Below are 23,305 nucleotides of genomic sequence, written 5' to 3'. Positions count from 1 at the left end.
GCACAATATTATTTCTCCACTTTATGGAAGAGGGAATTGAAACCTAGATTATACACTTTGCTGAAATCCCCTCTTCTCAAGGAATTTTAGGGACTCTATTCTGTGACTTTGGACAAACAACCAAGATCATGTCCTTAATGTGTACTACATATATTCTGTAAACCAATTCAATAGTCTAGACCTTGAATTCCAGGTATTTCTAACATAACAGTTGAACATACTTATAAATGGGCTTACTTTGTTGCTCAGTGGTAAAGAATCTGCCTGCAATGCAGGAGACCTGGGTTTGATCCCTGGTTGGGAAGATCCCCTGGAGAAGGGAAAGGCTACCCACTCCAGTATTCTGGCCTGGAGAATTCCATGGCCCATATAGTCCATGGGGGTCACAAAAAGTCAGACATGACTGAGAGACTTTCATACTTCACAGTTCACACATACATATAAATAGACATTTTATACTATACAGCTTGGCTATACTTTAAAAGAACTGCATTGAGAAATGAATACCCAGTCTTTTATTTCCATGTAATCTATGAAAAATTAAAATTATTTCTCAGCCCTGTATTGGGGCTGTATATATATGTAAGTATATTGTAATGAAAATATGTATCTTTTAATTGTGAGAAACTGATATTTTTCAATCTAATTTTTGCTTTCAGATTAAAGAAATATTTCTCACTATATATGTGTAGACTATTTGAAGATTTTTTTTCCCAATTTCTTAACAATAAATGTTACTTGCCATTTTTCTCCTCTATCTTCTATGCTTTTTATGCTTTCTGATTAATATTTTCTGTGGAAATCTTTAATAGAAAAAGGAAATTACCTAAATCTAAATGTTTTCAAAAATAGTATCTCTTAATAAAAAAATCATTTAACTCTAAATAATAGTCTCTCGTAGGTATTTAATAGAAAGTGGAAAAAATGAAACATATTCTAAAAACTACTGAGTATGTGGTGAACATTTTACTTTTGGTTCTCCAGATGCACTCTACCCAACTCCCCCTATTTTTTTTTTTTTCTTGAGCTTAAGATATTAGTGGGTTACATTAGTGGGCTTTCCAGTTGAGTTCAGTCAATGGGTGATATCATAAGGACATTTGGACATGGGAAGCTGCAAAGCAAATTCAAGGCATTTATTTCTCTACTTTTGGTTTGAGGCAATTCCTTGGACTACACGTACTACCAGCATAGCAAGTAGTTGAACAAACTTGAAGGGTAGGAATGCCAAGACTTAGGAGGAAACATAATACTTAATAGTGAAGTTGTTCCAGTGGAATTAAAAACAAGATCACTTAATTGCAGAATAGGAGTGATGGTGACACTGATGGAAATGCATGTGGAGTACAAATGGAAATGATATTGTACTAATGTAAAAGAAAATGAATGTAAAATAACTGGTCTACTAGATGCTCAGACACTCTATTTTTTTCTTCTTAGTAATAAAGTTTCTTACGGATTATATGTATGAAATGTATACATTTGTTGCTGTTGTTTTTGTCGCTAAGTCATGTTCCACTCTTTGCAAATTGCAGAATCGTAGGCCCCTCTCTGTCTTCCACTATCTTCCAGAGTTTGTTCAAATTCATGTCCACTGAGTCAGTGATGCTATCTAAACATCTCATCCACTGTCACCCTCTTCTCTTTTTGCCTTCAATCTTTCCTGCATCAGCGTCTTTTCCAATGAGCTGACTCTTCACATCAAGTGGCCAACGTATTGGACCTTCAGCTTCAGCAATATTCCTTCCAATGAATAGTCAGGGTTGATTTCTCTTGGGATTGACTGGTTTTATCTCCTTACAATCCAAGAGTCTTCTCCAGCACCACAGTCCAGAAGCATCAGTTTTTCAGTGCTCAGCCTTCTTTTTGATCGAACTCTCACATCCATACATGACTACTGGAAAAACCATAACTCTGACTGTGTGGACCTTTGTTGACAAAGTTATATGTTTATGTATAACTCCAGTATTCTTGCCTGGGATTGCCCATGGACAGAGGAGGCTGTGGGCTACACTCTATTGTGTCACAATGAGTTAGACATGACTGAGTGATTAAACCACCACTACCAACACATATTTCTATGTATGTATATGTAATATTATGCTACATATTATATATAATTATTCTTCCAAGATAACTAAGATCTTAAAAATAAGTGAGAGTTGTTTCAAAGTCCCTTTAATTTACCTTATGACTTCACCAGGAACTTAACAAAATCTGAAAATTTCAATAACTAGAAAACTATATTTCAAGCTCCAAAATGATCCTCAGAATTGTAAACCCTTGTTGGGCAAAGGCTCTGGGGTGGCACATACTCGGCTGTCAGTGGTACTGTGGGTTTGCAGCTCAGGGTGGCTGGTCTTCCATCAGGGCAGGTGGGCATGGCCACTGGACATATGGATGGACAGAATCCAAGGCTACCCAAATGTTTGCTCCTTGAGCAGGAATGCAAATCTCATGTGCACAAGCCCTCTTTGACACTGTGTCCAGCCCTCCATCCTTTGTTTGGATGAAGTTTAAAAATAATGCTTCTAATGTCAAAAATAAATAAATGTTAAATGGTATTATAAGTGTGTATCTGAGAAAATATAAAGTAGAAAGAGGTCTTCGCTAGTGGCTCAGGCAGTAAAGAATCTACCTGCAATGCAAAAGGAATGTCTACTCACTGTGTTATTCTTGCCTGGAGAATTAGATGGACAGAGGAGCCTAGGAAGCTACAGCCTTTGGGGTCACAAAGAGTCATACATGACTGAGTGGCTAACACTTCCACTTTTTTTCAAAGTAAAAAGAAGAAAAAAGTAATTAGCTTTAGGCTTTATTTTGACAAGATCCTTGATGTTAATCATTTGTATCTTGGATTAGGACAAAAGGCAGATTAAATTAAGCCTAAATATTTATAGTCATTGTAGGAATATTTAATTCTGAGAGCATGTCAGTCATTATTCTGCCATTTACTCTGCATATTTGTTTAAACGCTATGCTTCTGGGAAGGAAGTAAGAGAGCTTGTGTGAAAGCAGAGGGGAAATGCTACAGAAAATAAGGCTGCAGATGAGGCAGGAGGATGATGAGATAAGGGTCAGGAAAGTCATGGTCAGTGAAGTCACAGGAGAGATAGAGAAAACTATAGTTTCACAGAAAAAAATACATATATATTAAAAAAAAGAAAAGTATATTTTTTATATTATAAATCAAAAAGAATACAGAAGAAATGAAAATAAGAAAATTAGAGAATAAGAGCATTCATACATTAACTTGAGAAAAATTCAATTGAAAGAATGAGTTTCCGAGGCGGCAATGAGGTGAGTGTAAGATAAGGATAATGATGGTAAACCTGAAAAACATGAATTTTTATTGCCCAATAAGTCAAATCAGGAATTTCTTACCATCAAGGTTGGCTGGATTCTATGCCATGGAAAAGGAGCATAATTAGATGAGAGAGTGCATTTATTTGCTAGTCAAGCATCAATAATCATAGACATTACTATAGTCTAGGCAATAAATGTGGATCTTAGTGGATACTATCGTCAGTCAGCTGTCTTTTCCTTCTCTACCTTCTCCATCCTTAAGTCTGCATATATAGACATAGTAGTATCTTGTGTCTACTAGACTCCATTTAGGAACTAGTTTTCACCAGGGCTGAGAATACACAAATGACATCAGCCTTCTCCATTCATGAAGTTAAAAATTACTTGTGATCCTCAAAGCTATATGGTGGTGTCCATGACTAGTAAGCATATATTTACTATCTAGAAATAAACTCTTGAAAATATCTGATACAGTAGAAGAAATTATAAATTCTGGAGTCACATCAATCAGAAGCTACCTTGTCATTATCTTTGAAATGAAAGTGAAGTTGCTCGTGTCCGACTCTTTGTGATGCCATGGACTATAGCCTACCAGGATCCTCAGTCCATGGGATTTTCCAGGCAAGAATACTGGAGTGGGTTGCCATTTCCTTCTCCAGGGGATCTTCCCCACCCAGAGATGGAACCTGGGTCTCCCGCATGGTAGGCAAACGTTTTACCGTCTGAGCTACCAGGGAAATCTTTACCCATGGAAAAAAAGCAAAACAAATCAAATAAGAAAAACGTTGCACTGATCCAGTCTAAAAACCTGGGCTTTTGCTGAGAGACACAATTGTAACTATTGGTGGAAAAAATCATAGTTGCTGGATGAAGGCAGAATTTTATGTGAAGCCTAGTTTTAACCTTTTCTGGACACTATACTTGAAAGTAATAGTTTTCTCCTCTAAGATAAGGATAAATTTAAGGATGAACTTTTAAATTGTGTTGAAAATCACATGACAAAAAGTTCAGCATCTTAAACATTTTTAACTGTGCAGTTTAGTAGTATTAACTATATTCTCTTAGTTGTGCAACAGATTTCTAAAACATTTGCATTGGAGGAAAGAAGTGAAACTCTAAACCCTTTGAAAAACGCCTAATTTCCTCTCATGCCAGACTCGGGCAACCACCACTCAATATTGTGCTGCCATGAGTTTGACTACTTTAGACACTTTATATAAGTGGAGTTATACATCATGAGAAACGCTGGGTTGGAGGAAGCACAAGCTGGAATCCAGATTGCCGGGAGAAATAGCAATAACCTCAGATATGCAGATGACACCACCCTTATGGCAGAAAGCAAAGAAGAACTAGAAAGCTTCTTGATGAAAGTGAAAGAGGAGAGTGAAAAAGTTGGCTTAAAGCTCAACATTCAGAAAACTAAGATCATGGCATGTGGTCCCATCACTTCATGGCAAATAGATGGGGAAACAGTGGAAACAGTGGCAGACTTTACTTTTTTGGGCTCCAAAGTCACTCCAGATGGTGACTGCAGCCATGAAATTAAAAGACATTTACTCCTTAGAAGAAAAGTTATGACCAACCTAGATAGCATATTAAAAAGCAGAGACATTACTTTGCCAACAAAGGTCCATCTATTCAAGGCTATGGTTTTTCCAGTAGTCATGTATGGATGTGAGAGTTGGTCTATAAAGAAAGCTGAGCACTGAAGAATTGATTCTTTTGAACTGTGGTGTTGAAGAAGACTCTTGAGAGTCCCTTGGACTGCAAGGAGATCCAACCAGTCCATCCTAAAGGAGATCAGTCCTGGGTGTTCATTGGAAGGACTGATGTTGAAACTGAAACTCCAATACTTTGGCCACCTGATGAGAAGAGCTGACTCATTTGAAAAGACCCTGATGCTGGGAAAGGTTGAAGGCAGGAGGAGTACGGGATGACAGAGGCTGAGATGGTTCGATGGCATCACCGACTCGATGGACATGAGTTGGAGTAAACTCCAGGAGTTGGTGATGGACAGGGAGGCCTGGCGTGTTGCATCCATAGGGTTTCAAAGAGTCGGACATGACTGAGCGACTGAACTGAACTGAGTTGATACGGTATTTATCTTCATAGGACTATCTTGTTTCACCTAGCATAATGTCTTCAAGTTTCATCCATATTGTAGCATGTTCCAGGATTCCTGCTTTTCAAAGGCTGGAAATAATCCCACCGTATGTGCAGACCACAGTCTTGTATTCACTGATTGGCTTTTGTGTTATGTCCACCTCTTGATTATTGTGAATAATGCTGCCATGAACCTGGATATCAAATAACTCTTCAAGATATTGCTTTCAATTCTTATGGGTATGTATTTGAAAGTGGTACTTCTGGGTAACATCATGATTACATATTTTATTTCTCAAGGCACCTCAATTCTATTTTCCATAGCAGCTGCTCCATTTTACATTCCTATTAACAATGCATTAGGTTTCCAAAAAGCATTCCAATTTCTGCACATCTTCAACACTGTTTTTTGTTCTGTGGGCTTCTTTTATTTTATTTGCTTTGTTTGATAGTGACTCTTATGGCTATGAGTGGTTTCTCATTGTAGTTTTTATTTGCATTTCTCTAATGGTTAGTGATGAGAATCTTTTCATATACTTATTGGTCATTTGTATATTTTCTTCTTAGAAATATCTATTTAAGTCTTTTGTCCATTTTTGAATCAAATTTCTTCCTTTTTTTTTTTTTTGTTTTTAGTTGCAGGATGCATGAATTCTGAATATTAACTCTGTATCAGAATATGATTTTCAAATATTCTCTCTCTTTGCATGTCTCTTTTTCATTCAGCTGGTTGTATTCTTCATTGAGCAAAACTTTAAAAGTTGATGTATTCTCATTTATCTGTTTTGCATTTTCTTGCCTGTGCTTTTACTGTCGTATGAAAAAAAATCTTTGCTAAGTCCAGTATCATGAAGTCTTCCCTTTGCAAGTCCTTCTAGAAGTATTTACAATCTTACATTTTGGTGTTTAATCCTTTTGGAGTTAACTTTTGTATATGGTGTAAGGTGGTTCCAACTTACTTTTACATGTGGATATTCAGTTTGTTTTTCCCCACTCCATTTGTTGAAGAGACCATCCTTTTCCCATGTTAGGTCTTGGAACCTGTGTTGAAAGTTATTTGACTGCATAAGTGAGGGTTTATATCTGGGCTATCTCTTCTTTTCCATTGGTCTATACATCTGTCATGCCAAAATGACAGTCTTTTGCCTTTTGTGGCTTTTCTAATATGTTTGAAATTAGGTTGTGTGAGGTCTCTGCCTTTGTTCTTTTGTTCAAATTGGTTTTGGCTACTCAGGGTCCCTTGAGATTTCATGTAAATATTAGCTTTTCTTTTTTTATTTCTGGAAAAAATTCCAAGGAATTTTGATAGGGATTGCATTGACTCTATAGATCATTGAGGTAATATGGATATTTTCAAAAGATGAAATCTTCTAATTCACAAATATAGATTTTTTTCTGTATTTATATGCATCTTAATTTCTTTCATCAATGTTTGGTAGTTTTTAGTGAACATGTTTTTTTTGCCTCCCTGATTAAGTTTATTCCAAAGTATTTTATTGTTTCTGATGTTATTATATTGAATAAATGAGATTGTTTTTATAATGTATTTTCAGATTTTTCATTGTTATTTTACAGAAACACAACTTATTTTGCATGTTGATATTGTATTCTGTAATTTTGTTTAATGTGTCTTTATGTTCTAATAGATTTCTCATGTTTTGAAATTTAAATATTTCCATATATGAGATCATATTATCTGTGAACAGATATCATTTTGCTTTCTGATTTCCAACTTGGGAGCTTTTATTTCTTTTTTATTGACTAATTTATCTGGTGAGGGCCTTGAGTAATATGTTAAATGTAAATGGCAAGAATGGGAATCCTTGCTTTATTCTTGATCTTAGATGAAAAACTTTGTCTTATTGAGTATGATGTTACCTGTGACGTTTATACCTAATCTTTATTGTTAGCTGCTCAGTCATGTCCAACTCTTTGTGATCCCATGGACCGTAGCCCACCAGGCCCTTCTGCCCATGGAATTCTCCAGGCAAGAATATGGGAGTAGGTTGTCATTTCCTTCTCCAGGGGGTATTCCCAACCCAGGAATTGAACCCAGGTCTCCTGCACTGCAGGCAGATTCTCTACCATCTGAGCCACCAGGGAAGCCCTTTTTTATATTGATGCAATTTCCATCTATTCCTAATTTTTTTGTTTTTATCATGAAAAGATGTTAATCTTGTCAATGGTTTTTATACATAAATTGAGATAATCTTATAGCTTTTGTCCTTTATTCTGTTAATGTGGTGTATATTTTCTCTCTACTACAACCACATTCCCAGTGCTTATTATAGCAACTGACCCAAAAGTGCTCAAAAATATTTCTATAATGATTAAAATAATAAACATGTCAAATGATAAAATTCCTCCTTTGCATTTAATATCAAGCTGTTTTTCTAAGAACTAAAATTTGCTTTTTTGTTATTGTTATTCTGTTGCCAAGTCGTTTTTGACTCTCTGCAACCCCATGGACTGGAACACACCAGAATTCCCTGTTCCACACCATCTCCTGGAATTTGCCCAAGTTTGTGTACATTAATGAATCTGTCATGGCATCCGATCATCTCACTGTCTGTTGCCCTCTTCTGCTTTCAATCTTTCCCAACATCAGAGTCTTTTCCATTGAGTCATCTATTCACATCAGGTGGCCAAAGGATTGGAGCTTCAACTTCAGCATCAGTCCTTCCAATGATTTCCTTTAAGATTGATTGGCTTGATCTCCTTGCTTTCTGAGGCACTCTCAAGAGTCTTCTCAAGCCCCACAATTTGGAAGCATCATTTACTCAGTGCTCTGTCTTCTCATATCTGTACATGACTACTGGAAAGACCACAGCCTTGACACGCTGTTTAGGTTTATCATAGCTTTCCTGCCAAGATGCAATCATCTTCTAATTTCACGGCTGCTCAGTCACCATCTCCAGTGATTTTGGAGCCCAAGAAGAGAAAATTTCTCACTGTTTCTACCTTTTCCCATTCTTTTTGCCATGAAGTAATGGGACCAAATGCCATGATCTTATTATTATTATTACTTTAATATTGAGTTTTAAGCTAACCTTTTCACTCTCCTCCCTCACCCTTATCAAGAAGCTCTTTAGTTCCTCATTGATTTCTGACTTCAGAGTGGTATCATCTGCATATCTGAGGTTGTTGATACTCCCAGCAATCTTGATTCCAGCTTGTAACTCATCCAGCCAGGCATTTCACCTGATGTGCTCTGCGTATAAGTTAAACAGGGTGACAACAAACAGCCTTGTTGTATTCCTTTCTCAATCCTGAACCTGTCAGTTATTTCACACAAGGTTCTAACTGTTGCTTCTAGACCCACATACAGGTTTCTCAGAAGACAGGTAAGATGGTCTGGTATTCTTGTTTTTAAGAGTTTTCTATAGTTTGTTATGATCCACACAGCCAAAGGCTTTAGTATAGTCAATAAAACACAGGTAGATATTTTTTCCAGAATTCCTTTGCTTTCTCTTTGATCCAATGAATGTTAGCAATTTGATCTCTGGTTCCTCTGCCTTTTATAAACCCAGCTTGAATATCTGGAATTTCTTGGCTTAAGTAATGCTGAAGCCTAGTTTGGAGGATTTTGAGCATAACCTTACTATATGGGAGATGAGCACAATTGTCAGGTGGATTGAACATTCTTTGGTACTACACTTGTTGGGAATTAGAATGAGGATTGACTTTTTAGAGTCCTGTGGTCACTGCTGGGTCTTCCAAATTTGCTGACATATTGAGTGCAGCACTTTAATAGCATCATATTTTATAATTTTAAATAGCTCTGCTGGAATTACATCACTTCCACTAGCATTGTTGACAGCAGTACTTCCTAAGGCCTACATGACTTCACACTCCAGGTTGTCTGGCTCTGAGTGAGCGACTAGACCTTTGTGGTTATCCAGGTCACTAAGATCTTTTTTTGTTTAGTTCCTCTGTGCATTCCTTCCATCTCTTCTTGATCACTTCTGCTTCTATTAGGTCTTTATTGTTTCTGTCCTTTATTGTGCCCGTCTTTGGATGAAATGCTCCTTTGATATTTCCAATTTTCTTGAAGAGATTTCTAGTCTTACCCTTTCTATTGTTATCTTCTATTTCTGTGTATTGTTCATTTAAGAAGGCCTTCTTGTCTCTCCTTGCTATTCTCTGGGACTCTGCATTTAGTTGGGTGTAACTTTCTCTCTCTCTGTTACTTTTCACTTCTCTTCTTTTCTCGGCTATTTGTAAAGTCTCCTCAGACAGCCACTTTTCCTTCTTAAATTTCTTTTTCTTTGGGATGGTGGTGTTCTCTGTCTCTTGTACAATATTACCAACCTTTGTCCATAGTTCTTCAGGCACTCTTTTTACCAGATCTAATCCCTTGAATCTATTCTACACCTCCACTGTATATTCATAGGGGATTTGATTTAAGTCACACTTAACTGGCCTAGTTGTTTGCTCCTCTTTCTTTAGTTTAAGCCAAAGAAGAGACGGGGTAGCCCTCATAATTAACAAAAGAGTCTGAAATGCAGTACTTGGGTGCAACTTTAAAAATGACAGACTGATTTTGGTTTGTTTCCAAGACAAACCATTCAACATCACAGTAATTCAAGCCTATGCCCTAACCACTAAGGCTGAAGAAGATGAGGTTGATCAGTTCTGTTAAAACCTAGAAAACCTCCTAGAACTAACGACAAAAATGATGTCCTATTCATGATAGGGGATTGGAATGCAAGAAGTAGGAATCCAAAGATGCTTGGAGTAACAGGCAAGTTTAGCCTCAGAGTACAAAATGAAGCAGGGCAAAGGCTAACAGAATTCTGCCAAGATAACTCAATGGTCCTAGCAGACACCCCTTTTCAACAACACAAGAGACAACTTTATACATGGGCCTCAACAGTCAATACTGAAATCAGATTGATTACATTTTTTGTAGCTGAAGATGGAGAAGCTATATACTGTCAGCATAAACAAGACCTGGAGCTGACTGTGGCTCAGATCATTAGCTCCTCGTAGCAAAATTTGCTTACTTTAGCTTTATTTATATGACAATATTGGTGAAGCTAATTCATGTATATATTTCAGGCAGAAAAATCTGTAACTTAGAAGCAAGCCATAGAAGATTTTCTCTTTCATATTTGGAAATAGACATGAAGCATGGTTAAAGTTAAATTAGTATCCAGTCATACATCTTTGTCAAAATATCTCATGAAAATGTTAAGGTTGTAGCAAATGCAATATCATTTGTAGGAAAAAATAGAAACTTCTGTAATAAATGAGGTGGAGAGTGTTAAGAATCCTCAACTCCGGTTTAATTAGGAATGATTAAATGTTAAAATGATAATGAAAGAAGGGGACTGAAACTATTAATTGAACACAGAAATAGATAATAAGGCAGGTTGTCTGTGACCTGAAACCAAGAAAGCGGCTCAGTGAAGTCAGCTATGATTATTCTAGGACATATATTGTGCAGCTAAGCAAAACTTGTCACTTGTCTGGAGTACATATATAAAACATTGTGCAAGTAATATGGCCTGATTTGAAATAAAAATAAATAAATCACCAAATAAAGCATTGCATTATGTGTGCACAGAGTTGTTACTTAAGTTGAAAGCATCTGATTACTTTAATTTTTTTTACAAATTTTCTTTACTACTTTGCCTTGATATTTTATGCTCAATAGTAAACATAGCAAATAAAACATGTTTATCTTTAAGACTCACTTTAAAATATGTTATTTCTCTTTGTTTAGAACTTTTAATTTCTTTCTTATATTTCACTAACAGAATGCTTTTATTTATTCAGGGTGAAATGTCTTCATAGAACTATTTTCAATAATTTAAGAAGCATTCTGTAAAAGAAATATTATTATTGTGCTTTCTTGACTAAGATTTTATACAAAATTTAGTAACATTGTATTGTTATTCATAATTGATATGCACCATTGAATATAACTTAAATAAAATTGTTTTCCTGTACAACAACTATATTGTGTTTTTTCTGAATTTCTGTGTCTATGATAATTTCATTAGTTTAATATCAATTTTAGGTAAAAAACTGTATCCTGTACATAATATTAATATTTAGATCCTATAGTAAAGAAATATTTAATTTGTCATCAATTTTCTCCTACTAATAGTTTAAAAATTCCTTAAATTGCATATATTCCTTAAACATAACTGTATAGTGTCTGTTGATTGTTTTTCTTCATAAAGCAAGGTGTTGCATTTTTTTTAACTGACAGGAAGTAATATCACATTGGTAGAACTTAGTTTACCAGTTTCTTTGCTGCTGTTTAGTAAAAGCGTTAGTCGTTCAGTTGTGTCTGCAACTTCATAGACTATAGGCCAGCATACTCCTCTGTCCATGGAATTGGAGTAGGCAGCTATTTCCTTCTCCAGGGGATCTTCCTGACCCAGGCATTACACCTGGGTCTCCTTTATTGCAGGCAGATTCTTTACTATACGAGCCACTAAGGAAGCCCCACAAGGGAAGGGCTTTAACAAAATCACTCAACAAATACAATAAATTCAACTAGTAATTGCTAGTGATTACATATTTGGCAGATTACCCAATATAAAAATTACTATTTAGTTGTTTAAAATGAACATGTAATGTCCATATTCTGTATATCAAATTGTATTTTGCAAATTATGTGCAATCTTATAAATTGTGTTTGTGTCATGGACAGGACTGTGGCAAAGAGGAACTGAATGTAAGGTGTATCCATGTAAGATTAACAAGTATTCTTTTGTCAGTATAAATTTGGTTTAAAAGTTCTGAACTTTGAAGTATATATTCTTAAGTTATCCTGGTTTGCATCGCCTCTCTCCTATATTTACTGAGAATAAGCATAGACTAAATGAAGAATAAATAAGACACTTTACAGAGTAAGGTAAGTCACCTAACTTCATGTCAGGAAGTTGAAACTTACAAATCAAAGGATATACAGTTTATTCTCAGATAATACATTTTCTAGTCACACAATGCCTAGAAGCTGGAATCATTTTTCTTCCTTAACCATTCATAAAATATTAAATTAACCATTTGTTTGATAAATAATTAGGTGTAATTAAAATTCTATTAATCTCAAAACACTGCTTGATCAAATAAGCAATTTAAGGGATTATAACAGAATTATAAATTTTGGAATAAATTTACCAGCTTATAATGATACTAATGTTTTGACTGACAATGTAAAAGATAATTTTAGAGAACATGGAATTCAGTGAGAAAATGTCCAACCTGTTTTATTCTTTGAGCAACTGTCAGTGGGGCTTCTCTTACTTGCCAATTTCTGTCAAGGAAGTGAGGATATAGCAGTGAGTACAATAGAAGGTCAAACTCCCCTTTAGGGACAGACAACAAATATGTAGATAAGTAAATAAATATGCTTCTAGATTATGTGTTTTTTGTGAGTTAGAAATTCACATTATATTCTGGATATCAATCTTGTACAGCATAGCTGTTTTCTCTGAGGTGATCATTGTCTAGTGATTGGAGAAATTAATTAAAAGAGTAAAAAGACTTTGAACAGGATCATTAAGAGGTTTATGATAGATTTCTACACTGGTTCAGAGGAAAAAAGCATCAAAAGAGCTTGTAAATCAGATAAACTTTATGAAAGATATAGCATTCAGTATACTCTTGAAGAATGTGTAGATTTTGAAAATTTTTAAAAAATATAAACAACTGCATCAATAAATACATGAATGTATTCACTCAGTAAATATATTGAACATTTACATTAAAGGCAGCTCTCTGAATGCACAGAATCCAAATATGAACAAGTTGGGTCTTACACTCAATGAATTAATATTTGAGTGGAAGTAGACATAATATTGATGAATGTATGAATGAATGATATACCTTAAAGTATAAATGTAACTTGTGAAAAAAAAGTAGCTGTGAAAAGGCTAAGAAATGGCAGTTTAGAAAGTTGGTAATCAGATAAAGGCCAATTCACACGCATGAATGTCAAAGACTCACCTATAACAAAGTCTGGGGAACATAATTGAGAAAAAGAGGCTTCAAGTATAAAATCATTAAAATGAATATGAGATATGAAGATATGTTCAAAGAACAGCAAGAGTGCTACAGTGATTGAAACTCATAAAGATAAGGTAAGGAGTAGCCTCTAATCTGAAGATGTGTGCGTCTAGTGATGGGAGGACCTGTGGACAAAAGTTAGGGATTTAGTGGACATAATGTGACATATATTTAAAAAATAACTATACCTGATGTTCGGAATGCATTTTAACAGAGATTAGAGTGTAAGTAAAGAGATCAGTTAGGCAGCCAGATAATAGTAGGTGATAGGATTGTGTCTAATGTAGATGTTCCTAGGCCATAGATGATGATAGATTGAAACAACATGTGTAGAAATGACAAATATACAAAGTTCAGTGAAACTTTTTCTGTCCAGTTTTAATTGTGTGTGAGGTGAAAGAGGAACTAAGGCAAAACTACCAGTTTTCATTTAATTTGCTAGACAAGAGTATCTCCTTAAAGAGTATTTTGTTATTGGTGATGGTAGTGGTATTTATTTTTTATTCTACTCCTTCTTCAATACAATAAGTCTTGATCTTTTAATGTAAGTTTTCATATGAAGTATTATTAATACTTTGCTGAAATTAAATTCCATGGTTTGTAAAATTCTTTTGAAATCCAGTAGATAATTGCTATTTTCCCTGATTTTAAGAGCTTCTTGATGAGAGTGAAAGAGGAGACAGAAAAAATTGGCTTAAACCTCAACATCCAGAAAACTAAGATCATGGCATCCAGTTCCATCACTTCATGGCAAATAGATGGGGAAACAGTGGAAAGAGTGAGAGACTTTATTTTTTGGGGCTCCAAAGTCACTCCAGATGGTGACTGCAGCCATGAAATTAAAAGACGCTTGCTCCTCGGAAGGAAAGCTATGACCAACCTAGACAGCATATTGAAAATCAGAGATATTACTTTGTTGACAAAGGTCCATCTAGTCAAAGCTTTGGTTTATCCTGTAATCATGTATGGATGTGAAAGTTGGGCTATAAAGAAAGCTGAGCACCGAAGAATTGATACTTTTAAACTGTGGTGTTGAAGAAGACTCTTGAGAGTCCCTTGGACTGCTAGGGGATCCAACCAGTCTATCCTAAAGGGAATCAGTCCTGATATTCATTGAAAGGATTGATGCTAAAGCTGAAACTCCAATACTTTGGCCACCTAATGCAAGAAATTGACTCATTTGAAAAGACCCTGATGCTGGGAAAGATTGAAGGTGAGAGGAGAAGGGGACAACAGAGGCTGAGATGGTTAGATGGCATCACTGACTTGATGGACATGAGTTTGAGTAAGCTCTCGGAGTTGGTGATGGACAGGGAAACCTGGCGTGCTGCAGTTCATGGGGTCACAAAAAGTTCACATGACTGAGCGACTAAACTGAACTGATTTTTAATTTATACATAATTACCACATCCAGGAATGTGAAGTCAAGTGGGCCTTAGAAAGCATCACTACTAGCAAAGCTAGTGGAGGTGATGGAATTCCAGCTGAGCTATTTTAAATCCTGAAAGACGATGCTGTGAAAGTGCTGCACTCAATATACCAGCAAATTTGAAAAACTCAGCAGTGGCCACAGGACTGGAAAAGGTCAGTTTTCATTCCCATCCCAAAGAAGGCAATCCCAAAGAATGCTCAAACTACCACACAATTGCACTCATCTCACACGCTAGTAAAGTAATGCTCAAAATTCTCCAAGCCAGGCTTCAGCAATATGTGAACCGCGAACTTCCAGATGTTCAAGCTGGTTTTAGAAAAGGCAGAGGAACCAGAGATCAAATTGCCAACCTCCGCTGGATCGTTGAAAAAGCAAGAGAGTTCCAGAAAAACATCTATTTCTGCTTTACTGACTATGCCAATGCCTTTGACTGCGTGGATCACAATAAACTGTGGAAAATTCTGAAAGAGATTGGAATACCAGACCGCCTGACCTGCCTCTTGAGAAACCTGTATGCAGGTCAGGAAGCAACAGTTAGAACTGGACATGGAACAACAGACTTGTTCCAAATAGGAAAAGGAGTATGTCAAGGCTGTGTATTGTCACCCTGCTTATTTAACTTATGTGAAGAGTACATCATGAGAAATGCTGGGCTGGAAGAAGCACAAGCTGGAATCAAGATTGCAGGGAGAAATATCAGTAACCTCAGATATGCAGATGACACCACCCTCAAAGGAGGTTATTATAAACAGTGCTGCGATGAACACTGGGGTCTGGGGCACTGGCAAGTCCCAGAGGGATGGGGTGGGGAGGGAGGGGGGAGGGGGGATCGGGGTGGGGAACACATGTAAATCCATGGCTGATTCATGTCAATGTATGGCAAAAACCACTACAATATTGTAAAGTAATTAGCCTCCAACAAATAAAAATAAATGGGAAAAAAATAAAAAAAAAAAACAATTGGACACAATTTTTAAAAGGAAATTCTTTTTGTTTCATTAGACTCCCTTCCAAGGACCTTATACACCTTATTTTTTTTTCCTGGGCTAGGTTACTTTACTAAACCATCAAACAAAGAGCTCTGTAATGTCTGTCCCCACCCTCCTGGTTTATCACTTTTTCTCTGCCTGGAGTAGTATCACTTTCCAGTGAAAGGATTCCTAATTTCCCAAATAGAATTGGTTGTCCCTAATTCTTTTTTGTCATGCCTCAACAAAACAAGTTTGAAATACTAAGGGTTGCGAAGACCTACTATAGTGGTAAAGTGGGGAGATTTTCTGAGTTAACTTGAATTAAATTACTGTGTTTAATTTACTTGATCATTAACAATGGACAAATTAGTTTATTTGTCTGTAGCCCCTCAACTATTCATCACTAATACATTTCAAGTTTCACAGTGGGTTATAAAAGAAATAAATTTTAAGATGCTAGCAGTATTTAATACAATATATTTTCTCACTTAATGCCAATTCCCTCCAATATAGCTTTCTTAGAACTCTAAATGAAATTTCTTGGAAATTTTTTTAAGTAGTTTTTAAGTAGTTTCATCACTTAGCACTAGCATGAGTTGGGCAAGGCAGCAAAGGGATTGAAAATACCAGACTGGCTTATTAGTTTAAGAAAGCAAGAAGTCGAATAGATGGAATTCAGAGATTTGAGCAAATCAACAATATTCAAAGAAGCAAGCATTTCATCATCAATTTTAGGTAAATAATATAGGATAATATGCATTTTAACTAGCTGATGCTCACCTATGTGGGTAGAGTATACAAACAGAGAATGCGGGCTGACAATACTTGGAAATCTGGAGTTGGGTATTTTCGATCTGGGAGTAATGTCCATGAAAAGTACCAGCAAATGCTCCTGAATGTCTTAAAGGCAGAAAACTAGTTTCTAGTAGAAATAATAACAAGGCTCACACTGGCCTGAGGTTTCTAGGCATACACCCTGTATCGCCCTTCCTGTTCGTGACATCAATTGTCTTGATGTTTGAACTATGCGCACTGTTTGCTTAGCCTATGGAAGGCAAGGCACAAGCTAAGAGACTGGGAGAAAACTCAAGGAGCCGTAGGAACTGCAGGTGTGTTTATTCTCTCCTGGCTAGGGCAGCAGCTTTAGCAGCAGAGACGCTACATTCTCTCCTCTCATGGCTGACCCAGCAGACACAGCTGTGATGCAGCAGGAAGTCAATGGCTTTTCAGATGGAGCGCATATATGGGAAGAGCACTAAGTTACCTGTGAGGAAGCTAGTACCTCGTGATGTGCATGCACAGGGCTATAAGTGATTTCAGATGTTACATAATTATTATTTACAAAATGTGAGGTGAGAGCCAGAAGTCCCTGGGGTGAGAGAGCCAGACCACACCTTCTTGACTGGTTTATTCTTTCCCTACACTACCTTTCTTTAGTGTCCACTAGGCCATATTGTAATGGCTTAATTGAGTTTTTATTTACAGTGTATGCATGGTAAGTTGCTTCAGTTGTATCTGACTCTTTGTGACCCTATGCGTGGACTATAGCCTGCCAGACTCCTCTGTCTATGGAATTCTCCAGGCAAAAATACTGAAGTGGGTTTTTATATTGGGTCTTCCCAACCCAGGGATTGAATCCTAATCTCCTACATCTCCTGCATTGGCAGATGGGTTCTTTATCACTAGCACCACCTGGGATTTTACTTATAGTATGACATATCATTTATCTGTGTATTTCTAACCCCCAGCATATCTGTTTCAGAGTAGGAAACTGATTTTTATGTGTTGAATGGATAATGGAAAGAACCACCAAGGAACTGGCTTAGTTCTAACCCTGGGTACAGGGGGTAGGAGGAAAAGAAATCCTTAACAGAAAGACAGTGAGACCTCACTATCCTTGCTAAAGTCTATTCCTATTAAGTCTAGAATAGAAGCCAAACAAATTACTCTAGAGTAACGCATGCTGGTTGGAATGATGGAAAAGTTAACTCGTCTTGGGTCAGTACACGGAGACCTTATTTTGCAAGTCTAACCAAAGTTCATTTTAAGATGGATATTAAGAGGATGAAATTTGTTTTGTTTAATTCTAGATAAACGTGAAACCTAGGGAATAAAGAAGCCTATATCTGGGATCGCTGACATTGTTCATGCAGGAAGCTGTGTGTAACAGGTGTTGTGAGAATTTGATGCAGGCATAACTATTTCAGAACCAGTTGTTGACACTTATCAATTTGGTTAAGCTATTTATGCTGTGGTAATTAATAAATTTAAAATTTTGGTGGCCTAAAAAATCAAAGTTTATTTCTTACTCATGCTCCATACCACCATGGGGTAGTGGATTTTCCCAAGAAACAACACCAATAGGACTTAAGTACATAGATGATAGAGACAGACAGGTAGATATTTGTTATAGGAATTGGCTTACAGGATGATTGAAACCAAAATATTCCTCTCCATCTGCCAGCAGGATAAGCAAGAAAGCTGATGGTGTAATTCAGTCCAGAGACCTGAGAAATGAGGGGTCGGGTGTGGGAGAGGCAGTGGTGTATAAGTTCTATTTTGTGCTCAAAGGCCCAGGAACCTGGAGTGCTGATGTCTGAGGTCAGGAGAAGATAGATGAGCCTGCTCAAACAGAGTTGAATTTGCCTGTCCTCAGTGGATCGGATGATGACCATTCATATTGGTGAGAGCCATCTTCTTTGCTCAGTCTAAGGATTAAGTTTTTAATCTCTTGGAAACATCCTCACAGACACAGACAGATACAATGTTTGACCAAATATCCTGGCATCACCTAGCCCAGTCATGCTAATATGTAAAATTAAACATCATACTCAGCAGAAACCACCCAGCTCATGAATATCCATTAGGAGTCCAGGGTAACTGAGCAGCCACTATCTCAAATGTTACCCTTTTCTTTAATAGACAGAATAGAATGCTGCAGGATATTGTTAAATTCTCAGTGCAGAAGTGAAATATCATTTCTATTCATAGTTCTTTGTATAGAAGTGGGCATGTGACTCCACTTAACCGTCGGAGGCCATGAGGTGAGATTCAAACATAGAACAGGAGGAAGGGTGAGTTGTGTGGTAAGCAGGAATAGTAAGTATAAAACAATAGAAAATATAAAGCAAATATAAAAAGGTAACACAGAATTGCCTTCAAGCTTCTTTATTGGCAGTGTTAGCTATTTGAAGTTCAAATAATATCTTAATAATGTTAGTAAGTAACAGAAATACACATCTATGGAGTGAGTCTGCAAGAAAAGTAACATATATGTCTATTTTGGTCCCTATGATAGTTCCTCCAAGACAGCAGTAGCACTGTTCTTGGGAACAGACTGGGACAGATGCTTTGATCCATATGCTCAGGAAGGATCTTATGCACACAGAAGGCTAAAAAGAGCAAGAAAACTCATAGTAATTGCTCACTTCCCCAAACTCTTCTTTTTCACTGTATCAGCTTTGTATCTATGACATTTTATTAATTTTTACTTGTGCTGTTTTAGGTATGTTTGTATTAATTTTATCTCTATCTTACATACATATATTTATTTTATATATTATATACACACGGATCAAGGCCCTTTCCCATCTGTTCTCATTGCTGGACTGAACGTCTAGCAAGTAGCTTGCTGTTTGAAGAAAAAGACCTCTCCAAGAAAAAGTCCAAATACACAGATTATGTGCACTGCTAGCAATGTATTTCCTTACACATTGCAATATTCCTGAACTCAAGACTTATAGTCATATTTTCAACATCCTTTTACAGTCTGCTTTTCAAGATTATAGCGTAAAATATATTGCTGTTTGTGCTTCTCTTGAAATTAGAAAATGCAGTTATTTTGATGCTACTGAGAAATCACTGATGGCAGCTAATCTGAATAATGACATATAGATTCTAAGAAACAACAAAGTTTGAAAATGTTGAAATGTGAATATAGCCTTACACAAGTTTTATAAGATCAACTCCCATATGTGTTTTTATTTGCTTAATACTTTAAATCCAGCAATAAACATGAAATATTTATGTCATAAGTCCCTTCCTCAACTTGTATGTAAAGAATTGTTTTCATACACAGAACTCTAAGATTCAGACAGCTGTACTCAAATTCTCATATGCAATACTAACATTGGCCAATAGATGCCCTAAGAGATCTCCTAAACACAAGAACTCTGAAAATTAAAATCAGCTATTTGAGTATTGGTAAGTTCTTATACTTTATTTTCATAGTTCAATTACACTCGTGAAGTGGCATAATATTTTTAGATCCCAAAGACTCTTAAGATTACCAAATTTCAAATTATCTTCCCAAACACTTATTATTAAAATAACAGAAGAAAGAGAAACTTTTCCAAAATTGACTTTAAACACTACAATGACATCAGTGATAATCTGTTCCACTTAAGTTGATTTTTTCTAATTTCAATAAATATGGCCAATACTCTAGTGAGTAAACATAGCTCTAAGGTTAATGCATTCATAGAAGAAAAATCAGGTTGGATTCTAAAGCATTTGCTAGTATTACCTCACATGTTTGGATGTTTCTGATTTTCCTAAAATTTCGATCATTTTTGTAACAGTTATTAGCATAGTGTTCATCAAGATCTGCCAACTGGAGTTACTTTAATTATAGTTCTCTTCTTTTAAATTTTTCACATTAAAGTCTCTTTGTAGGAAAAATATTACTCATATACATTTGTTATATAAAACTGGGAAAATAGTACTATGTTGCTTTCTCTACAGTTTATAAAAATTACTCAATTACTCCTAGGTTAAATCTTAGTGGGGTCAAGGACTAAATGATTTTATTCTAAGCTTGTATCCTTATGTGTCATGCTCCTAAGGAAGTGAGTGAAAAGCATAGACATGTGGCTATATAAAAACAATTTTCAACTTACTATAAAATTGTTTTCTCAGTCCATTATTTCATTTGATACTCTCCTTTAGAGAGCAATGCATTTTGACACTGTCTTTGTGTGCCTGAGAATTCTGTTCATGGACATATTGTACGGAGCTTAGTCGCTCAGTCGTGTCCGACTCTGCAATCCCATGGACTGTAGCCCGCCAGGCTACCCGGTCCATGGGGATTCTCCAGGCAAGAATACTAGAGTGGGTTGCCATGCCCTCTTCCAGGGGATCTTCCCAACCCAGGGATCAAACCCAGGTCTCCCACATTGCAGGCGGTTTCTTTACTGACTTGAGCCACCACGGAAGCCCAAGAATACTAGAGTGTATAGTCTATCCCTTCTCATGGGATCTTCCTGAACCAGGAATCAGACTGTGGTCTCCTGCATTATAGGTGGATTCTTTACCAGCTGAGCTACCAGAGAAGCCCATGGACATAATGGTCGATGACAATTCTTGTTAAGAACTTATTCTCACTGTTTTAGGACTAAGTCAGACAAAGGACTGTTTGATCATGCCAAAAACCATAAAGAAAAATATAGATCTGGGAGGAACTCATAGTAATATCCTTTGGGAGTCAGAGGTAGTATGTCTATAAAGGAATTATTAAATGAGGAAGATAAAAATGCATGAAGGCTTGAAAACTAGAGTAGATAACACAAACCTGAGTTTGGCATATCTGTCAATGTTCATTTCCCTTGATGTGCCCATGTGACAAGCAGTTTTATTTTCCCTTCAGTTTAGAAGATAAAACTTAAAAAGTCAAGGATCCATGTTTATAGTGAGAGAAATATTAGGTTTACAGGATTTCCACACTCAGCATCCCTGGCACAGGCCTTTCCTGTTAGGCTACAGTGATCTTTTCAATATCCATCAGTATTCAGAATTTGAATTTGATCTCAAATTATTGATGATAATTATTGCTAATAAGAACCTTAGATTATTACTGATGGTGAGCAAATCTATTTCTTTAAACTCAGCATAGATTGTTCTGTTAAATGCTCTAGATTTCAGTTTTTTAGAAGCATTTTTTGAAACATGTTCTATCCTTTTTCTATTTAATATTACCTCAATATAGATTGATGTCAACCAGTTTACTTAATTTGTAACTTATTTGTGTTATACACTTGCACAAGTTCATGTGGAGTCTGAAAGGCCCATTTACACAGGGAATTAAAGGACTCATAAGCGCATTGTTCTGAGAGTTTAAAGGATAACATGTCATATACAAGTTTTAGTATAATATTTCTGAAAAAGAGATCTCTAATCATTTATGAAATGCATCATTTTGGTGGTAAGTTCATGAATAAAAATTGTAAAAATAGTCTTTCTTAGTGTATCTTCCTGGGTGTTAAAGTTAATACTAGTAAGAAAAAAGCTAATTTTCATATTACTCATGATAAAAGTAAAAATCTTGTATTCAAAAACACAATGCTTTCACTATGGTAGAAAATGAAAATAAAAAATTAAACACAATCTCAATTTTTAATATATAATAAGAGAGTTTTATTAACTAAGGTAATATAATCACATGAAAATTACATAGTTGATCAAAACTACCACTTGGGTAGAAAATGTGTACATGTAACCCAAGTGTTATTCAGTCTGTAGCTTTATATATTAGCATTAAATTTTGATTCTTACATGCAATTCATCTTATGTCTACATTTTAAATGAGATATATTTGAAAATTCTCTTCAGCACCTGCTTTCCCTTCCACATCTTGTATACAAAGTGCATTTAAGTTCATAAATCTAAGTTAGATAAGCAATTAGATATAAATACACTGTATCAATATTTCATTCCAAAGCACAATATTATATTTAAACATAGCACAACAACCATATCACTATTAAATGTCTTATTAATGAAATAATAGATACGTTTATACAGAGAAAGGCTCCAAGGGAGCAAGAGTTAGGAAAGAGGAGGGAACGAAATTACAGATGTAAAGAAGAAAAACAAAAGAGGAAGTAATATATTCAGGTGTAAAATCTTCAAATAATATTGTAAGACACTGAGTATTTAGCATTTGGAATTACATTAAAAGACAGACATGTAAGGGTATATTTCAGAAATTGTTTTTTTCTGAAAACTAATTATTAAATGCAGCATCCACTCTTTAAACCTAGACAGCATATTAAAAAGCAGAGACGTCATTTTTCTGGCAAAGTCTGTGTGAGTTTTTTAGTAGTCATGTATGGATGTGACAGTTGGACTATAAAGAATGCTGAGCACTGAAGAACCGATGCTCTTTACTTGTGGTGCTGGAGAAGACTCTTGTGAGTCCTTTGAACTGTAATATGATCAAACCAGTAAATACTGAAGGAAATTAACCATGAATATTCATTGGAATGACTGTTGCTGAAGCTGAAATTTCAAAACCTTAGCCACCTGATGTGAAGAGCCAACTCATTGGAAAAGACTCTGATGCTGAGAAAGGTTGAAGGCAAAAGGAGATGAGAGCAACAGAAGATGAGGTGGTTAGGTGACATCACTGACTGAATGCACATGAATTTGAGCAAACTCTGAGACAGTGAAGGACAGAGGGACTTGGTGTGCT

The sequence above is a fragment of the Muntiacus reevesi genome, chromosome 13, assembly GCF_963930625.1.
Source record: "Muntiacus reevesi chromosome 13, mMunRee1.1, whole genome shotgun sequence".
Classification (NCBI taxonomy): Eukaryota; Metazoa; Chordata; class Mammalia; order Artiodactyla; family Cervidae; genus Muntiacus; species Muntiacus reevesi.
The sequence above is the reverse complement of the archived record's forward strand: the minus strand, read 5'-3'. Positions refer to the sequence as shown.